The following is a 19081-nucleotide window of genomic DNA, read 5'->3' as shown; positions in this document are numbered from 1 at the left end:
AGACTTGAGCCCACAGCAAATCCTGCCGTAGTACTTTGGGATCCCAGGCAAAGGAAGTCACCTCATTTCAACCCCACAACAACCCTGTGAGGTAGGTTAGCCCAAGGTCACCCAGTCAACTTAGTGGCAGAGTAGGGATTTGAACCGTGGTTTCCCAGGTCTACAGCTCAGTACTCTAAGCACTACACCACACAAATGCTGGCTCCCTCGGCCTGAAAGCGAGATGAGCACCGCAACCCCATAGTCACCTTTGACAGGACTTTACCGTCCAGGGGTCCTTTACCTTTACTTCTTTCTTTTTTTTACAACACACTCTAAGGACAGAAAGAGTTTGTTCCAGGAACCCCTGGCAAAGAAACCCATGACACCAGTTACTTCAGAAGTCTTGCACAACAAAGCTGCTTCCCCAGAAGTTCAGACTTCCTGCAGTAAGAAAAGTGATGAGGAAATGCTCTGGGCAGTGCAGGACAACACCTGCTTAACACAAGTAGTCTAACTTTTCCACAAACAAATCAGAATGAATGCTCAGTAAGTCATCTGAAAGTGACCTTAGTATCACATTAAGGAATGTCTCAGTGGGAGTCAAGCTGTGAAGCACATCTTGTCTCCTTGGTCTGATCTGTCATTTGATGGCACACCTGAATACACACAAAGTGGACAGACAGAGGTTTTGCAGCCGGGGGGGGGGGCAATTTCAGGTGTGGAAAGGCGAGATTCAGATCAACGTTCAGAAGATCCATTCAAGATGAAATTACAAAAAGAATATTTTAAGGGCATTTGTCATGGGGCAGTTCATTATTTTCAATATTTCATTTTATTCCTCATTTCTCCTATCTCATAATGAACCCAGTCATCCACACAGGACAGCCACATACCTCCCTTTTTAAAGGCAAAACTCACCCAACACAACACCCCTATTGTTTTGCAAGCATAGCCAGTACATAAGGCTGCCTCCAAACTGTCTCTGTTTTGTGGGTAGGAGTCAAGTACATCCTGGAAATTTAGGTTTGTGCAATTAAACTGCTCTGTCACCCTCGCACAGCAAATCTTATTTAGAAAATAAACTGACTTTTTGCCGTTAGGAAAGTGGTGAGAAATGCACAGAAACGTGTGAGACGAATGAAAGATTAGCAGGCATATGTGTAATAATAATAAAGATAATAATTTATTATTTACACCCCGCCCATCTGGCTGGGTTTCCCCAGCCACTCTGTAAACGCCCTGTATGCAAATCAGAATGAATGCTGAATAAACTGAATGCTGAATAAGGAGATCACCTGGAGGAGACCAAAGTGAATATTTGGAACGATAGTCCGTCACACTCAGGGTTTATCCACACTACTGAGCTAGCCAGATATGGATGCTCTGGTGCATAAGACTGTGGTGAGGTCTGGAGCACGAAATATCACCCCAAATATCACTCCAAGGCAGGGGTTTCTGCTCCTATACTTTCTATATTTCTATGGGCTCAGACCAGAGCAGGACTGTGGGTCCTTTGCCCTCCCTTCCTCTTGGATTCGTGTGTACTTCAGCAACAGCAGACAAGGAGCAGGAAGAAAAGGACTCTCTGTATGGGGAAGACTTTCATGGGAGCAATGTCACATTTATATCTTCCGTGGTGTGTCTCCCTCGTTGCATCTATTTGTGTGTGCTGCGGGGAGGCAGCGCTGCACAAGACAGTGCACTGAAAGGCACTGTCGAAATTAGAGGTCTCTCTCCGAAGCAAACAGAACTTTGCAGCTCGGACTCATCTCTGCTAGTGCCGATTATTTAAGATGATGTCCCTTGTCAGATTCAAGGCCTCGCATGGAGGCTGAAGAGCGGGAGAGAGAGAGAGATCTCAGCCACCAAGAAGATTATCTGGATGTGACAATGTTCAAACCCACTGGGCCCTGCCAGGCTGCATTATTTAAGCCCAGTAACCAAATTTAGTAACCAGCCCGCAAGGCACTCTTGAGAAAAATGTGGTTTCCAGAGATTCATTTCCCAGCAGTGGTGAATCTGACCACAGCTACGGGCTTCTCGCTTTAAAGGAGCCGCAACACACCGCTTTCTCCCTTTGCAGGGCACGGACTAATTCTTCAAGGATTGATATAAACCCGGCGGTGTAAAGTTAAATCATCACCGACAGAAATCAGAGTGGCCAAGAGAATCCCGTGCATGCAAAACAGCCTTGCCCTCCCTCAACTTTGCACCATGCTTCTCCAGAAATGATCAGAAATGCTGACTTCTATTTTTAACTATGGATCGCTATAACGACTCTTCCCATGAAAAAGAGGATGTGTCCTGGAAAAAGAGGGCATATGGCAACCCTAGAGGAATCTTGCTCATATTGAAGACCAGGAGAAGCTGAGCTTTAGGTGACTGCCACTTGAAGAAATTGGCAGAGCCTGTGTGCTTCCAGAAACTGTTAGACTACAACTGCCATCACTCCCCTCCAGTATGGCCAATGGGCCAGAGATGATGGGAGTTGTAGTCCAACTGCATTTGGAGGGTGAGAAGTTCCCCATCCCGGCTGTAATGAATGTTCATGTCCATTCTTGGGAAGGAGGAACCTCAAAGTGGGTGGGCTCCAGAGTTTGGCATTCCGCAGACTTGGGATGCTGCCAGTACCATTTATCCAAGCATCAGGTATGATTGTGTTGGCTGCTGCAAATCAATTTACGAGCATTAGCTATCATCCAGTTGCGAAAGGTAGTGAGGAACAGGCTGGTACAGAAGACTACTGTGACATGATGAAGTATTGGCCAAGCATTCCCTGCATTTTCACCATTATGCTTAGGACATCTTTACACATTTCAGGTGTGTGCCCAAGAACTGAAAACCAAAAGTTAAGTGCAACAAAGGTATTTTTATCATACATCGGCAATATATCATACAACAACACATCATACAACAGCAACACACTCATCAGGGAACTAGGATTAGCAGAATTTCATCTGCGGCCTGATCCTGTTCATTTTTATTCTGAAGCCTTTCAGTGCCTTTCTTCCAAGCAAGCGAGCACAAGTTGGCAGCCTAAATACTTAAGGAGTCGAATTCCAAAGCGCTGGTTTTTCAAGAGCTTCTTGCAAGACAAACTCAGAAAAATACGTTGCCTTCTAGTACAGTTCCTTCAAGCTTGTTTTCAGCTCAACATGAACAACATCTGCTTCACCCCCTCACGCACACACACCCTGCCCTCCTGTCTGAGCTGTGGCTTGTGCCTAACCAAACTCATGAGAGATAGAGCCCCACAAAATGGTTTGATTCTTTGAGCACGTCGGGACTTGGCGAGTGCGTGAGCAAAGAAATGATATGATGTCAATATTTCGCTGGCACCAGGCCACGCACAAACAGCACGTCCTTTGTCTTGGCAATCATTACACAGGGAGGGAGAAGAACCTAAGTCTGAGAACCAGGACGGGTGGGTGGAATGGGCAGCGGCGGCACTTTTCCCGATGCCAGCTGAGCTGCCTCCGAGTTCCAGAACCTTCCTTTGCATGCGCAGAGACTGCCTTGTTCATAAGACCAACTCTTGGCCCCCAGGAGCCAGGAGGACTACGCCAATACCTGTCCATGCCAAAGGTGGCTCTTGCATGCAGTTATTAACCCCCAAGCATGCCAATATGAAGGCAGCATTTGGACTCCGTGACCCCTTAAAGCCACCAGGAGCCTCGTCTCTCTCCGAGCCCCTACAAGTAGCAACATAAAAACGGGTGTTTACAAACAGTAGTATAAATGGCAATAAGGAGGAAAGGCTGATTGGGCAGCCTCGGGGGAAAGAGTTGATGCAATGAGGCCTTGCCTGGATTCTCGTTCTTATTTATTCTTCTCTCTAGCTTGAGCCACTTAATAATTTCTCCTTGCCCTTTGGTAGCAGGATGCATGCTCCACGATCTCTCCTTCTGTTCCATTGTCCATAAGGGGAGGGATGGGGAATAAATTCATATAATTGTAGAGTTGGAGGGGGTTCCAGTGGGCATCTATTTCAACCCACTGCAATGCAGGAATCACTGCTAAACCATCCCTGACAGATAGCCACGCAACCTCTGTTTCAAACCTCCAGTGAAGTAGAGTCCAGCAACCTCCAAAGCAGTCTATTCCACTGTCAAACAGCTCTTGCTGTCAGAAATTTATTCCCAATGTTGAGTTGGAACCTCATTTACTGTACAGCCGTACCTCGGAAGTCGAACGCCTTGCGAGTCGAACGTTTTGGCTCCCAAATGCCACAAACCCGGAAGTGAGTGTTCCAGTTTGCGGACGTTCTTCGGAAGCCGAACATGCGATGTGGGTTCCACAGCTTCTGATTGGCTGCAGGAGCTTCCAACTGGAAGCTGTTCCTTGGTTTCCGAACATTTTGGAAGTCGAACGGACTTCCGGAATGGATTCCGTTCAACTTCCGAGGTATGACTGCAATTTGAATCTATCGGTTCATATCCTACCTTCTGGAGTGGCAGAAAGCAATACACCAAGTGAAACACAGCTGGCCTTTGGAATTTGCACTTCTTTAAATTTTGCAGTGGAGGTCTTTGGCTATGTAATGTGTTGGAATATGCATACAGCAGGGTAAAATGTGCATGGAAAATGCACATATGAGTGAATGTAACATGCAAAAATGCATTGTATTAGGGGAAACAATTTTGCAAAAATGCGCGTGTCCGGCAAAAGCACATCACAAACGTGCATATTAGGAGAAATTCACACTCATTCATAGGGAATTTTTAAAGAAAAATGGCAAAGTGTTGTGAAAATGTTGAGAACTGAAGTTAAGACTGGCAAAAGGATAGAGAGAAACTGAAACCAACTTATTTGTCACTCTGTACCCTAAAGGTGCTTCCAGACTCTTACTCCTCCAGATAACCTGTTTATTCAGCATTCATCCTCTTTTGGTTAAAGAAAGTTTACAGGGTGGCTAGACTATGTCTGGTCTTTACTGAGCATCCATTCTGATTTGTTTATGAGCACATTATGTGACAATGAGCATTGTTCATACACCTGCGCATTGATCATTTGTTCATCCCACACCTTTAGGGGCATTTCCCTGTCACTTTCCAAACTGGCAAAATAATGGTGTGTGTTTTTCTAAGTGGATTTGTTGAACCAAAGCACTTCAGTTGTGCAAAAAGTTCTGGTATGAGCTTGAATCTCTTTGGAAAATGGTGACAGTTCGAAGGCAGCAATGATTTCCAAACGGGCTGTCCTTCGGCTGCAAGATGCCAGCTCCTTGACTTCTTCTTCTTCTTCTTCATTGTTTCTAAGGGTGCCTTCACCAGACTGTCACTAGTCTGCAGGAAAGATTCAGGTGCATCACAGAAATATAGTTTTGAGCAATGGAAGTGGATTAAAGCACTCTGTCAACCTAGCACAGAAAATACACTTAACAAAAGAAATCAACTTTTTGTGGTTCGGAAAGTGACTGTGAAATAACCAGGAAGTGTGGCATGAACAAATGAATCAACAAGAAAACATATAAACACTTTGCAAACAAATCAAATGCTCAATAAAACCTAAGCCTAAGCTTTATGTAAGCAAATCAGAATGAATACTGAATAAACTGAGCATCTGGAAGAGCCCCAAGTTTTTCTCAGAAGTAGACAAAATTGTCTCCAGAGAAGGCACTTGTGGTCAACAAGCTGGCCAGTTTGTAGGTATTATGCCAAAATACTGGATGTTGCAGGAAACACTGTTGTTATCAGTAGCAAGACCTTACATCATTTGCCATCACAAATACTATTGCTTGAGGACATGACCTACAGCTTATAGCAGCCTTTCCCAACCCGGTGCCCTCCAATTGTTGTTGGACTGCAAGCCCCATCAGCCCCAGCCAACGGGGCCAATGGTAAAGGATTATGGGAGTTGTAGTCCAACTTCTGGAAGGCACAACAGTGGCAAAGGCTGATTTATGACTATTAAAGTCCTTTTTACTTGGAAATAACCCCATCAAACTTGATGGCACTTACATCCAAGTAAAAACAGATAGGAATCATAGAATTGTAGAGTTGGAAGGGACTGACTCTGGGGGTCTAGGTTGAAATCATACTGGACACTACTTAACTTTGCAAATGTGCTTGCAGTTTTTATTGCTGCACCTCTAGGATCGTTCTCACACTGTTAAAGGTAAAGGTAAAGGGACCCCTGACCATTAGGTCCAGTCATGGCCGACTCTGGGTTTGTGGCACTCATCTTGCTTTATTGGCCAAGGGAGCCGGCATACAGCTTCCGGGTCATGTGGCCAGCATGACTGAGCCACTTCTGGTGAACCAGAGCAGCGCACGGAAACACCGTTTACCTTCCCACCGGACTGGTACCTACTTATCTACCTGCACTTTGATGTGCTTTCGAACTGCTAGGATGGCAGGAGCAGGGACCAAGCAACGGGAGCTCACTCCGTCGCGGGGATTTGAACCGCTGACCTTCTGATCGGCAAGCCCTAGGCTCTGTGACTTAACCCACAGTGCCACCCGCACCCCACATTGTTAGGCACCCTTTACTAGGCTGAATCACTATTTTCTGCATTTTATTTATTATCACAGATTTGTAGCCACCTTTCCCCTAAGGTACAATAGGCTGAGAGACAGTGACCAGCCTGAGGTCAGCTGGTGAGATTCATGGCTAAGAAGGGATTTGAACCTGGTTCTGCCCAGTGCTGGTCTGACACAGCCTGACTGGAAATCTTTACAGCTCTGCCAAGCATGCAGCAGCCAGTGCACCGTCTGAACAGGCAGAGTCATCCTGAAGCGTCAGTATGCAGTATAACTCAGGGAACCTGTGACCCTGCAGACGTTGTGGGACTCCCAACTCCCATCATGGTCAACCGTCAGGGTCCCCCCCCCCCCCCGTTTATTTTTATTAAAGTTTTCTTGGTTTACAAAGGTATGCACAATGTCTCTTTTTTCAAGTTGCATTTCCCATAGGTCAGTTTCATTTGTTGAGACATTAGGGTTACATTAGGAAGAAAACGGGGCAAAGAGGTGGAGGGGGGAAAGGCGAGTGGGGGTGGGGTCGGGAGGCGATGTTTCTAATTTGCTTAATGTATGTGTGGAGTTTTGTGTCAGCATCGTTTGTGCATGTTCTCTTTGCTATTCGCTTGTGTTCCTTTGGTGGTGAGAGAAATTGGGGTTGGCCCTAGGGTGTGGTTGCTTGTTTGTGATTGGCTGTGGTGAACTTTGTTTTCATGTGTGAGTGGGGTGGGTGGGTGTTTTTGAATCAGGTTAGCCATATAGATTCGTATGATGTTGGTGGATTCTTGTCGTTGTCTTGGCCAACCGTCAGGGCTGATGGGAGTTGTAGTCCTCGCAACATCTGGCAAGCCACAGGTTCTCCATCTCTCCTTTAGAGGACAGACCTGGAGCTTTCTGGTTTTAAAAGCATCCATTGCATCTAGGGCAGGGATGGAGAACGTGGCCTTGCAGCTGTTCGTGGAGCCCAGCCAGCACGGTTGATGATCAGGGACGATGGAAGTTGAAGTTAAAAAGAGAGAGAGAGAGGTTTCTGCTACAACCGCATGGCTTGGCTTCTGTCGCCTGGAGGAACAAACTGACCTGTGAAACACTCAGCTGCCCAGGAGATGGGCCGCAATTTCCCCCCAAAACATAAAAAAGAAGCCGAGAGTGGGTGATGGAGAGAGAGAATGAGAGGAACCAAATTAAGGAGGTCGGAGAGGTAAAGAGGAGGGATATGTATGTCACTGCTTACCTCAGAGCCCGAATTAGAAGCCGGGTAAAAATATAAAATCACAGCAGGAAATAATGTGTTTCTTAAAATAGCAACATCAAATGGGAGAGAGAATGAGGAGTGGGTGGCATTTGAGGTTGCTGCTCAGTTCCGCCCTCCATGGCAGGCTGATTAATATGTCTGTGCTACTTGTGTTTATATAACAAAGAGCACTAAAGGCCAAGGCTGTATTTTAAACTAACATGGCAGGAGGCTGTGCGAGTTTTTCCTTTCACCCTACAGTATTAAGTGGGAGGATATGCACTCGCAACTTCCTGTCCCAGGAAGGAGAAAAGTCCCTGTTGCGGCAAGGCACACACAAATACCTTTCTTGCGGGGTGTGAGTCTGGTTTGATAGCCCAAACTTGTCTTTCCTATTCTCCTCCTTTGCTACCCACAGAAGCTAACACAGGAACACAGTCCAGCACCCTAGGTCACAACCACAACACATATACTACTTCAACGGCCCTGGCTTCCCCCAAAGAAATCCTGCAAACCCTTGTTTGCTAGGGGTCTCGTAGAAACTCTCAGCACCCTTAACAACCGACAGCTCCTAGGATTCTTTGCGAGAAGCCATGACTGCTAAAGAGGTAGGAGTGCTTTGAATATCTGCTCCCCAACACCATAAAATATCGCCGGTTAAACTTTGCAATACAGCAGTATATTATGATGTCAGAAAGGAGGAAGAGGGCAATTGCTGGCCACAGATTAGCGTCACCATGCACAGCTTTTGCCTCTTCCCTGCGAAGAAGAAGAACAACAACAAGAAGAAGAAAAGTTTGGATTTGATATCCCGCTTTATCACTACCCAAAGGAGTCTCAAAGCGGCTAACATTCTCCTTTCCCTTCCTCCTTCACAACAAACACTCTGTGAGGTGAGTGGGGCTGAGAGACTTCAGAGAAGTGTGACTAGCCAAGGTCACCCAGCAGCTGCATGTGGAGGAGCGGGGAAGCGAACCCCGTTCACCAGATTACGAGTCTACCGCTCTTAACCACTACACCACACTGGCTCTGGTGGTGGGTGGCACTGCCCTGGGCAGAATGCAGCACCCAGGGCATGGCACAGGACCACAGAGCCGCCAGCCTCCCTGGAACTGCCAACCGTGGCTCGTCCTGACGATAGTATCGCCGTGCAAGCAGTGGCTACCTGGAGCCACCATTCTGCTTGGCACGAGGAGGAACGGAGGGAGGAGGCAGCCTGCTAGTGCTCATTCAGCCACGCGGGTATCAGGTGGCCATCAGGAGGCCTGATTGAAGGGGGCAATGCTGACTATGCAGAATTAGATAAAGTAACAGGAAGGAGTCGAAACCTGTGGGATCAGAGATTCTTAGAAGACTGGAGTAAATATATGAACTATTTGAAAAGTAATTGTGATGAACAGATTACGCTAGTAGGATTGCAAGAAGTTTTGTAAAGTGGATTATTTGAAATATTGCAAGAAAGACTATGAAGAGAATTATTAGTTAAGGATAATTAAATGTAATATAAAAATTAAGAAATGCAGAATAAGTGAAAAAGAACGGAAAATCATCAGAGGTGTTGACGGAAGTCTAAAATATTGTATAAGATGAGAAGATATGTTGTATTCTCCATGGGTTTGTCTATGACTCCTTTTAAATCCACCACGTTGGTGGGCATGGCTACATCTTGTGCTGTCTCAGGTTGGGGTCATTATTAATCAGGAATAGGTACTACTATCCTATCCATTTTTCACACCCCCAAAGTGTTACGGTCATCACCCCTTAGAACGCTACTTTCAGTGTGACTTCACATGAATTAGTAAATTTACTATTGCAATCCTCTTCTCACACAAAATATTTTGCTATATCGGTTTTTAAAGGTGGATCTGTTCCATGTACAGTCCTTGGAGATATTCTTGTAAGGCTGTGTCCATTCTTGGGATATGTTTGCCAGATTCATAAACCTACAGCAGGGGTGGCTCATCCGTAGCCCACCCCCAGCCTGGCTTGGCTTAGTGTTAACATGCAAACTGGCTCTTGGTATTTTGTCTTTCCACCCAAATGCAACACCTACTTAGGAGAAATGTCTAAATATATTTCCTGCCTCAGCTTCCTCTGGATGAATACCCAGCCGCAGATTAAGCATGTAAGAAGGCGAAAGGTAGGGGAGGAAGGAAGATAGCTAAACAGACAAAAATATTATCTGTTTGAGCCTTTAATTATAAACTAGATACCAGTAGGCACATCCCCTGCTCTGGTGAAATTAATTCCTTGAGGATTTCAAATATTAATTCAGTAATGTTCATAATTAATTATCGTTTTTGCTTCTCGCTTTCTCTTGTGCTCGTCCTTAAAAAGAAAAAGAAAGGGGGGGAGAGATTATTCCAGCTGCAATACTGTGACTTGCACATCCTGAGAAGAGCTTGTTTTTGCCAATAACGGAGAGCATGCATCCTCTCTGCCATCTGGAAGGAGAGATTTTATTTCCCCACTTTCATTGCCACTATTGCCACCACCAGATCTTTACAGGAAGAAACGCAGATGGAAAGCAAAAGGGGCTGGGGGCACACAGGACTGCCAGGCAGGTCTCCTCGATTTTATCCCAAGGGCCTGCTTGCTGAATGACTCACGCGTGCATCCTAATCCTGCACATGTTTTACTCACAAGCAAAAGCCACCAAGTTCAATGCACATCCCCCTAGAACTGGAAGTCTTAGGATAGTTCACAGGGGAATGCGAAGGACATAATCTCTTTACAAGTCACAAAAGGTCAGTAGGTTAATGGGGCCCATTTGAAATGGTCCTCGTTATCTCAGTCAGTAGAGCGTGAGACTCTTAAGCTCAGGGTCCTGGGTTCAAGCCCAACATTGGGCAAAAGATTCTTGCATTGCAGGGGGTTGGACAAGATGATCCTGGTGGTCCCTTCCAACTCTACAGTTCTGTGGTCCTGTGGTTCCTTATTTCACAAGGTGTTGTAAACAAAATCTGCCCTTACTCCCTTATGGGGTACACAAGAGCCCTTATAGAGTCCTTAAGTGGGTTCTCTATCAGTAGGAGAAAATAACAGAGGCCAACCAGAGAATATTGAGAAGTGAAGCAGCTAGTAAGCCTGATCTTTATTAAAGCTGTTGCAACAGGGTTCTCCCCCCCACACGCAGGAGAAAGGAGGAGGACCCAGAACAAAGGTGTGCCCACCCTTATATAGACATTTGGAATTGCCTACCCCAAACTCCAGACCACCCCCAGAAACATCATACATTCAACACAGAAGGGGTGTAGCCCAGGACCACCTCCCCGAATACATCATACATACACCACAGGGGGCAGTCTAAAACAGAATCCTGAGTGTGTTGTTCATCTCCTGTCTGGTAGGTTACCTGCTTGCATTATCTGGGTTTTGGCCACTCTATTGTTGTTGTTTTGTTGTTTAGTCGTGTCCGACTCTTCGTGACCCCATGGACCAGAGCACACCAGGCACTCCTGCCGTTATTATAACTACTTAATTCCTGAATCCAGATCACAGGTCACAGGCTCAACCCCATAGTCGCCATTGACTGGACTTAACCGTCCAGGGGTCCTTTACCTATTTTTTAACCTTTACATGTGGGCAACAGGCAAAATCTGCATGCATGAGCAGCACCCAGCCGAGAATAAACTGCTATGTGGAAGCGGGGGGTGGGGGGGAAGGGAAATGGGCAGCTAGACAGGTAAGCATCAGACAGGTACAATCTAAGCTGATCATCTCCTGCCCAGTGGTTATTGAAGTTATCCTCAGGCTACCTTAGGAGCCTGCTGGTGTGTAAGAAGCATCAGAGGAAAGGGGATTTGGATCCCCACTGACTAGCGGCATGTACATGCTGGGAGTGAGTAGCGGCTGCTTTCTCATTGCCAAGCCTGTTCCGTCACTGCTGAAGTGTTGCTGCTGGAACACCACTGAGCTCCAGTTCAGTGACTCAATGCTTGTGAGTCACGGGCTGTATCTCTGCCGCACAGAATTGATCACAACCTGGAAGCAAGAGCTTAGCAGTCACAAACTGTGTCAGGAATTGCAGACGCAGAAAAACATAGAAGGGGGTATTTACAAATAACAGGAATATCACATTGAGCTCCGCTATTTCAGGATTTTACTAGCTGACTGGCCATAAAGACACTGAATCCCAAACCCTGACTTGGATTAAAATCAGTCAAAATAAACACAGTTTCATTTCGTTTTTCCAAGGCAGTGAGATCCAAGTTTCTCAAGTTCAGGCAAGGGAATATTGCATCGAATGAGATTTACAAACAAGCCCCTCGCAGCCATCTCCAAGTCTTGCTTTTACTGATTGCAGCTCTGATCTGAGCTGGCGGTAGCACATAACCTTTCAGTATTAATCATACCGAATGCAGACAACCTAAATGAAAGAAATAGATGAAACGAAGCCTTTCAAACCACACACTTCTCAATTGTGGTTGAGATTCATTTATCCCACACTGGGACACCTGACCTACTGAAGGTGGGACGGGTGAGCTGGAAGTTTGTGGGCAGATGTCTGGAGGGTGGAGGAAACAAGGAGAAGACCAGAAGCTGGATAAGAGAGCAAGAACACAACAAGCTTTGGCACTACATGCATGAAAGATTCCCTCTGATAGAAAGAAGGCCTTTGTTCAAGTAAGTCAGCATTGGGCGGCAACGGCAAGGGTGCATCTGATGTAGACCGTATGTGACTGGCAGCAAAATACAATGCATGCTTATTTAGAAGATCCATAGAATTTAGAAGGGCATAGAATTAAAGTACCATTCATAGGATTGCAGCCTGAGAGGGCCTTACATGAATGGAGTGGTGAGCCACCAAGGCTTATGGACAGCAACCAATCACACATTGCTCCCTATTCTAAGATAAAGGTAAAGGACCCTTGGACAGTTAAGTCCAGTCAAAAGCAATTATGGGGATGTGGTGCTCATCTCACTTTCAGGCCAAGGGAGCCGGCGTTTGTCCACAAACAGCTTTCTGGGTCATGTGGCCAGCATGACTAAACCACTTCTGGTGCAACAGAACACTGTGACGGAAACCAGAGCGCTCGGAAACGCATTTACCTTCCCGCCACAGTGGTACCTATTTATCTACTTGCACTAGCATGCTTTTGAACTGCTAGGTTGGCAGGAGCTGGGACACAGCAACGAAAGCTCACCCTGTCACGAGGATTCAAACTGCCAACCTTCTGATCAGCAAGCTCAAGAGACTCAGTGGTATAGACCACAGCACCATTTGCATCCCGGTTTCCCTAATCTACTAGCTACAAGATAATACTTCTTTCAATTCAAATTGCAGCTTGGAAAGGGAGGGGACCCTGTGGGTACTAGGGACGGCCTCTGTGGGCACATATGCACCCCAACACAACCCCTAAAGTAGCAGAACACACCAAGGGATGCAGCTCCTGGACAGATCACATCTGCTGTCCCCTGAACTTCACAAGCTTAGCTGAAGATATGAATGCATCTTGTGTGTGCAGTGTGAAAAGACCAGGATCCCCGATTTTAGGCACAGAGCCATATTGCCACAAGTAGCTTCGGTATCATAACACTGTGGGACAGAGGCTTAGTAACCCCTTCCATATGTAGATAGGGAAGCAAGCAAAGGATGCTAAGGGCTGCTGTACAATTTGATGAATACACGTCAAAAGGAATGCCCAGTAATAGCCCACCTTAGCCCAAGTCTACCATAAGCGAAACAGGGTGCCTTTATCTTTACAGCCTGTTCAACACATAGGAAAGATGTAATTTACACAACTCAGCTGGATTGGAGGCCAATGCCATATCTCAATGAGCTTCAATAAAGCCTCACAAATGGTAGCAGAGGTGGATTTCAGATGGAAGTTTGACTACACTACCTCACACATTGTGTGCCATTTAAGTCACCTTGCACTACCACCTGGAATCTGAACGTCTAGTAATGTACATGGTGGAGACTGCCCTCTTTTTTGCACATTTTCAGTGCACGCAGTGAATAATTTGGAGACCATGTGGCTAGTCTCATTATATGGTTTCCCACCGCTAGGTGGCTTGAATTTAATGGTATTTGGGTGGAGTCTGGAGTTTCCAGCGGCCGTTCTGTAAGAATAAGAGTCTTGTTGAGCTTCCCGCCTGGTGTCTCCCTTATGCCTTCCATGACAGATGACATAGGAAACCATGATTCACATTATTAGTCAGCTTTGAAACTCCCTGGGGTTGGAAAGACAGACATCCTTTTTAAAGAAAATTGAAAGTGCTTTGAGACAGAGATGCTTCATTGTTCTAGTTGTAAATTCACTGATAAGAGATTATAAAAGTTGGACAAAGGCAACCAGGTTTTTGAAATTTCAAAAGACGACGGAACCCTGCAGGACCTGTTATCAGAAGATACCAGTACACTCAGAAAGAACAACAGTCTGTCAGCCTGAGTGGCCAGAAGCAAAGAACTCAGCCAGAACCTAACTTCTCCCCAAGGTTGCAGCGAAACCTCTTCGGAGACACTTCCGGCCATTTGGTTGTGCTGAGCATTCATCCTGACTGGTTTGCAGGGAGAGTAAAAAACCCTGGCTATTTATTGAAAATTCATTCTGATTTGTTTGTGGGAAGGTTAGATGACGTCGCTTCAAAGCAATTGCTATCCCACACTTTCCAGTCCATTTCTCTATTATTTTATTTATCACAAAAAAAAATCCCACTCCTTGGGGGAAGCAGGTTTATTGTTCAAGACCTCCCCATCAACCATAGCTGTGCAACCTGAATTTTGCCTGAACGTGATTGAATCCCCAGTAAAGAATTATCAAGGTGTGGTAAGCTGTTAAACGCTACAAAAATAAAATTGCTTTGGAGCATTTGATGACGACGATTTTAAATTTAAAAGTGGTTCCTGTTTAAACATTTTTTTGTCAAAAACATAAGCTACTCTCCAAAGTATGGTTCAACAACATTTGCGGTGTAGCCATCTCAGAGTGACTGACTGGGCTTAGAAGGGTGGCAAAAGGTGTTAATAAAGAGAAATACCTTTGTTGGATAACAATTCTCTCCCACCAACTACTAGACCTGTGCCCAGCTATTGTATTTAAATTATAAAAGTTTTATTATTTTGGAAAATAAAAAATTGGGGGGGAAACCCCAATAAAATATATTTTAGCTGTAAGTTAAAACATGATTTTCTCTCTTGTATAGATTTAGCTTATTGAACAGATAACGAAGCAATTCTAAGCATAGTTACTCAGAAGTAAGTCCCACTATGTTCCATGGAGCTTATTTCAGGATAGCTACAGGGATAGCCAATATGGTGACCTCCAGATGTTGCTAGCTTACAACGCCCCTCATCCCAGACCCTTGGCTATCCCTAGCTGATGGGATTTGGAGTCCAGCAAGGGCTGGAGAGCACGACATTGACTACATTGTGGTATAATACTGCCTTCTTAATCCAGCAGGACTGTGGACTAATCTATGAGAAATTCCCAGGCACAAAATGGAAAAGCATGTAGACTGTTACCAGCAGAGGGACACACAACAAATGTTAGGAAATTACCTCAGTGCAAAAATTCCTCTCTTCTTACAACTCCCTGTGAGTATCTGCCAGGTGTCCTTCCTTATCAGCACCAACAATATGGGAATGATTCAGTTAAACAACTAACATCCTTTTTCCCTTCTTCCTTATGGTAACTCAGCTGCTCAAGCTATTTCTGACCATCAGGTGTGAGACTGATAAATAAGCAAATGCTTCAGTGCACTTCCTCTGCCGGCTGCCCATATGGGACCTCTCAAACTGAAGCAAAAGGTATGGACCTGGATTCCATGAAAAGGTGATAAACTGACATCATCATCATCATCATCATTATTTTATTTGTATCCCGCTCTCCCTGGCCAGAGTGGCTAACACCATAAAAACAACAGAATATGTATAAAAACAGACATCAATTAATTAAAATACATCTTAAAATTAATTCAGACAAGTTAGAATCTGGGCAGACCCAGTGAGATAAGTGTCTAGTAGGAGGACCTGAAGAAGTGTGCATGCACACAAAAGCTTATACTACTACTACTACTACTACTACTACTACTACTACTAATTTATTATTTATACCCCACCCACCTGGCTGAGTTTCCCCAGCCATTCAGGGCGGCTTCCAATCAAGTGTTAAAAACAATACAGCATCAAATACTAAAAACTTCCCTAAACCGAGAACAAATTCAGTTGGTCTCTAAGGTGCTACTGGACAATTTTTTTATTTTTATATATATTTCGACTGTGGCCACCTACCTGAATCCAGTGAGATAAGATCAGTTTACAGAATAGCCCCTTTATTCCGATATCAACTCTCACTCTGAAACAGTAGGCAGTAACAAATTCTACACACACAAAAAAAACCATTCAAGGAATGATTATTGTACAGAAATAGGCTTGATAATTTTGTTTGTCACTTACTCCATGTTGGCAGCATTAAACACATCCTGAGTGCAATTCATAGACTTCATTTCCAACAGGAAATTTAATCTTGGCAGTGAAGTGTCCATGTTTGAAAAAGCTGCTCATGTACCAGTTCCCCTCTCCTCCTACGGCACAGCCTTCTTCAGCACTGATATCACAGTTTAATCAGGCATGTCCAAAGTCTGTTTTGGGGGCCTAATCCGGCCCACCGGTTGGTTTAATTCAGCCCCTGTGGCAGCTTATTTCCTGGTAAAATCATTAAAAAAGCTCAATAATTTCAGTCCTAAAATAAAGGTCAACAACTCTGGTTGGCCCTTGACTTCATCAAATCTGGCCCTCTTTGAAAAAAGTTTGGACACCACTGGAGCTTAATCCCTGCTTACCAACCAGATCTGGGTTAAGCCACCATTTCCTGATATGATTAAACCACGGTTTCCAAGTGTGGATGTAATGGGAAACCGTGCTAGAAGTGCTGAAGCGTCCCATAAGGAAAGAGGTGAGATATAGGAGGACGAATGCTCATTCTGGACCTCATAAACCAAATTTACCCCCTCTCTACACCACAAATGTACGGTGGTTTTATGCATGTTAAAGATTCGTGGTTTCTCCAAATTTTGAGATTTGTAGCAGGAATTCTCTGGTGTCCCCACACAGGCATTCTTCTTAGGTGTTGGCCCGTGAAGTAGAGTTGCAGGGACGACACCTCTGCCCCCCAATCACCATTCCCACCAGTCACTCTCCAAAAGTTAGAGGGCGAACTTCTGGAATATCAAATTGTCTGATTTCAACGGAAAAGCTAAGCATCTGCTTTTAAGAAAACCCAACAACTTTGTTTTTCAGAAATTCTGCATAACAAAGACTAGTTTGCCAAGGCATATCTATGAATAAAGGCGACTGAGATGTTCCATTTTATTTTATCAGTTGAAAGCACATAAACAAATGGCCTAGAATAGATGCTTCCCACTTTTCATTCTGCTGGGGAACATGTGGGGGAATTAAATGAAGATTTTTTTTCCCCCTTCCCTGCAGCTCAGTTTCAACATATCAAAAGTTTCCTGTTTCCAGCTCAGTTCCTGAGAGCTCCTGGAACCGACCATCAAGAATTAATGAAATCACATAACATCTAATTGCTTTGAAACTTGCCCCCTCATTCCCACATTTGCATCATCCGAGAAAAACAGCAACAAGGCACAAAGGCTACCTTGTTCCTTGACGTGAGTCATCGGTGTGACATCAGAGAAGGACTTGACCCAGTTTGTTCAAAATCACAACCAACCTGGAAATAACACAGTTTGTTCCCAAGATCTTATTTACCCCTGGATCCCTCTTTTCTATTCAACCATCATAATGCAGGCATGACACATCTAAAGGTGCTTTTTCTTTGACCTTTTTTTTGGGGGGGGGGTTGTGTTCATGGGTATTGTTTGTTCCTGAGTCTCTTTCCCCACACCCCACCTAGGCTCTTTCTGCAATGCATCCAAGCCAACCCCACTGGCAGGCAGCCTGGCTCTCTTGATGACGGCACCACACTCTTAATTTGTTCCAATCTGTTTCACACTGACATTTCAGCACCAACGTCACCAGCAGCTGAGATTTCATTGCTTCGGCTAAAAATAGCAGCCCTTTCAACCCCCACCTTCCCGGCACTTCACCCCAAAATAATTATTTAATGATAAGGGCTGAATGACACAAAATCAGGGGCACTTATACGAGACAGGGAAGGGCACAAGCCCAAAGCAATGAAAATGCCTAGAAACATTCATACAGGCTGCTAGGACCAGAATGTCCTTTAGAAGGGTTTATTTTATTTTTTTGAAGTAGACATAATAATACTGAAGCAATAGCACAAAAGAAAATCAGGTAGTTTCTGTCCTGATGAGTACTAGGTACTGATGATGATGATCACACACACACACACACAAATAAGTTTCTGCAGCTTATTCTGCAACTCCTCTAGACAAAGTAAATAAGCATCTCTGGCCTCTTGCAATGGACCTTTGAAAAAGAATGCCTGGGTTTTAGTTTGCACAGTGCCCTCTATGTGCATGACACACACACACACACACACACACACAAAGATGCCCCCTGCCCCAAGGAGCTTACACGGTGTCTGGTTTTTTACACATATCATAAAGAGAAAGTTGAATGTTCTCTGCCTATGGAGCTTCTCGTAACAGAATAGCCAGGCTTGAACAAATGAAGTGGTCATCTGGTCTACTATTCCCACCTCAAAGCAGGCTCCTCTACATGTCTGCCCCACCAGACCCACCCCAATGGATTAATGTACATTGGACCAAGGAGTGTCCCAAGTAAAGAGTTTGGATCAGTAATCTGCAATATATATTGTTCGTATTTTTGGCTGGGCCAAGTAAGTGAGTTAAGACAGGGTGACAGGAAACCTCTGTGATCCCATGTTGCCTCTCAAAAAGGGGGAGCATCCCTCCCCCCAGCTCTCTAAGAACAATCCCAAAGCTGCTACAGAGACACACACCACTGGCCCATCAAGCTCAGTATTATACTGGCTGGAGGCAGGTCTACCAGGTTTCAGACGGGACTCTTTCCCAGTCGTACCTGGAGGTGCTGGGAATTGAAAGGAGGACCTTCTGAATTCTAAGTGGTTGATCTGTCACTGAGCTATGGGCCTTTACTGCAAAATCTTTGGGAGAAATTCTTTTGGATTTGTAGGGATTTCTAACAATACAGACTGTGGACAACAGCTTTGGTAGCTCTTCTTCATGATGAAATAATTTTTTCCCTTTCCTAATAATTTTGTTGTTGTTTAGTCGTTTCCGATTCTGGCTATTCTGTCTATTCTGGACCCCATTCTGGCTATTCTGGACCCCATGGACCAGAGCACGCCAGGCACTTCTGTCTTCCACTGCCTCTCGCAGTTTGGTCCAGCTCATGCTGGTAGCTTCAAGAACATAATAATGTTCAAATGCCTGGGCAAATAGGTAAAGGTACCTCTGACCGTTAGGTCCAGTCGCGGACGACTCTGGG

The 19081-nt window shown here is 45.0% G+C and overlaps 1 long non-coding RNA gene across 1 annotated transcript; it reads left to right on the top strand.

Moving 5' to 3' along the window:
- Window positions 1-15078: 15078 nt before the first annotated feature.
- Window positions 15079-17347, top strand: LOC310673777. The gene is made up of 3 exons (XR_014509227.1): window positions 15079-15217; window positions 15321-15430; window positions 17111-17347. It is a non-coding gene; the product is annotated as an uncharacterized lncRNA (long non-coding RNA).
- Window positions 17348-19081: the final 1734 nt, after the last annotated feature.

This window comes from Podarcis tiliguerta (genome assembly GCF_965153285.1).
Source record: "Podarcis tiliguerta genome assembly, chromosome: 3".
NCBI lineage: Eukaryota > Metazoa > Chordata > Lepidosauria > Squamata > Lacertidae > Podarcis > Podarcis tiliguerta.
Note: the sequence above shows the minus strand (reverse complement) of the source record. Positions and strands in the feature narration are given on the sequence as shown.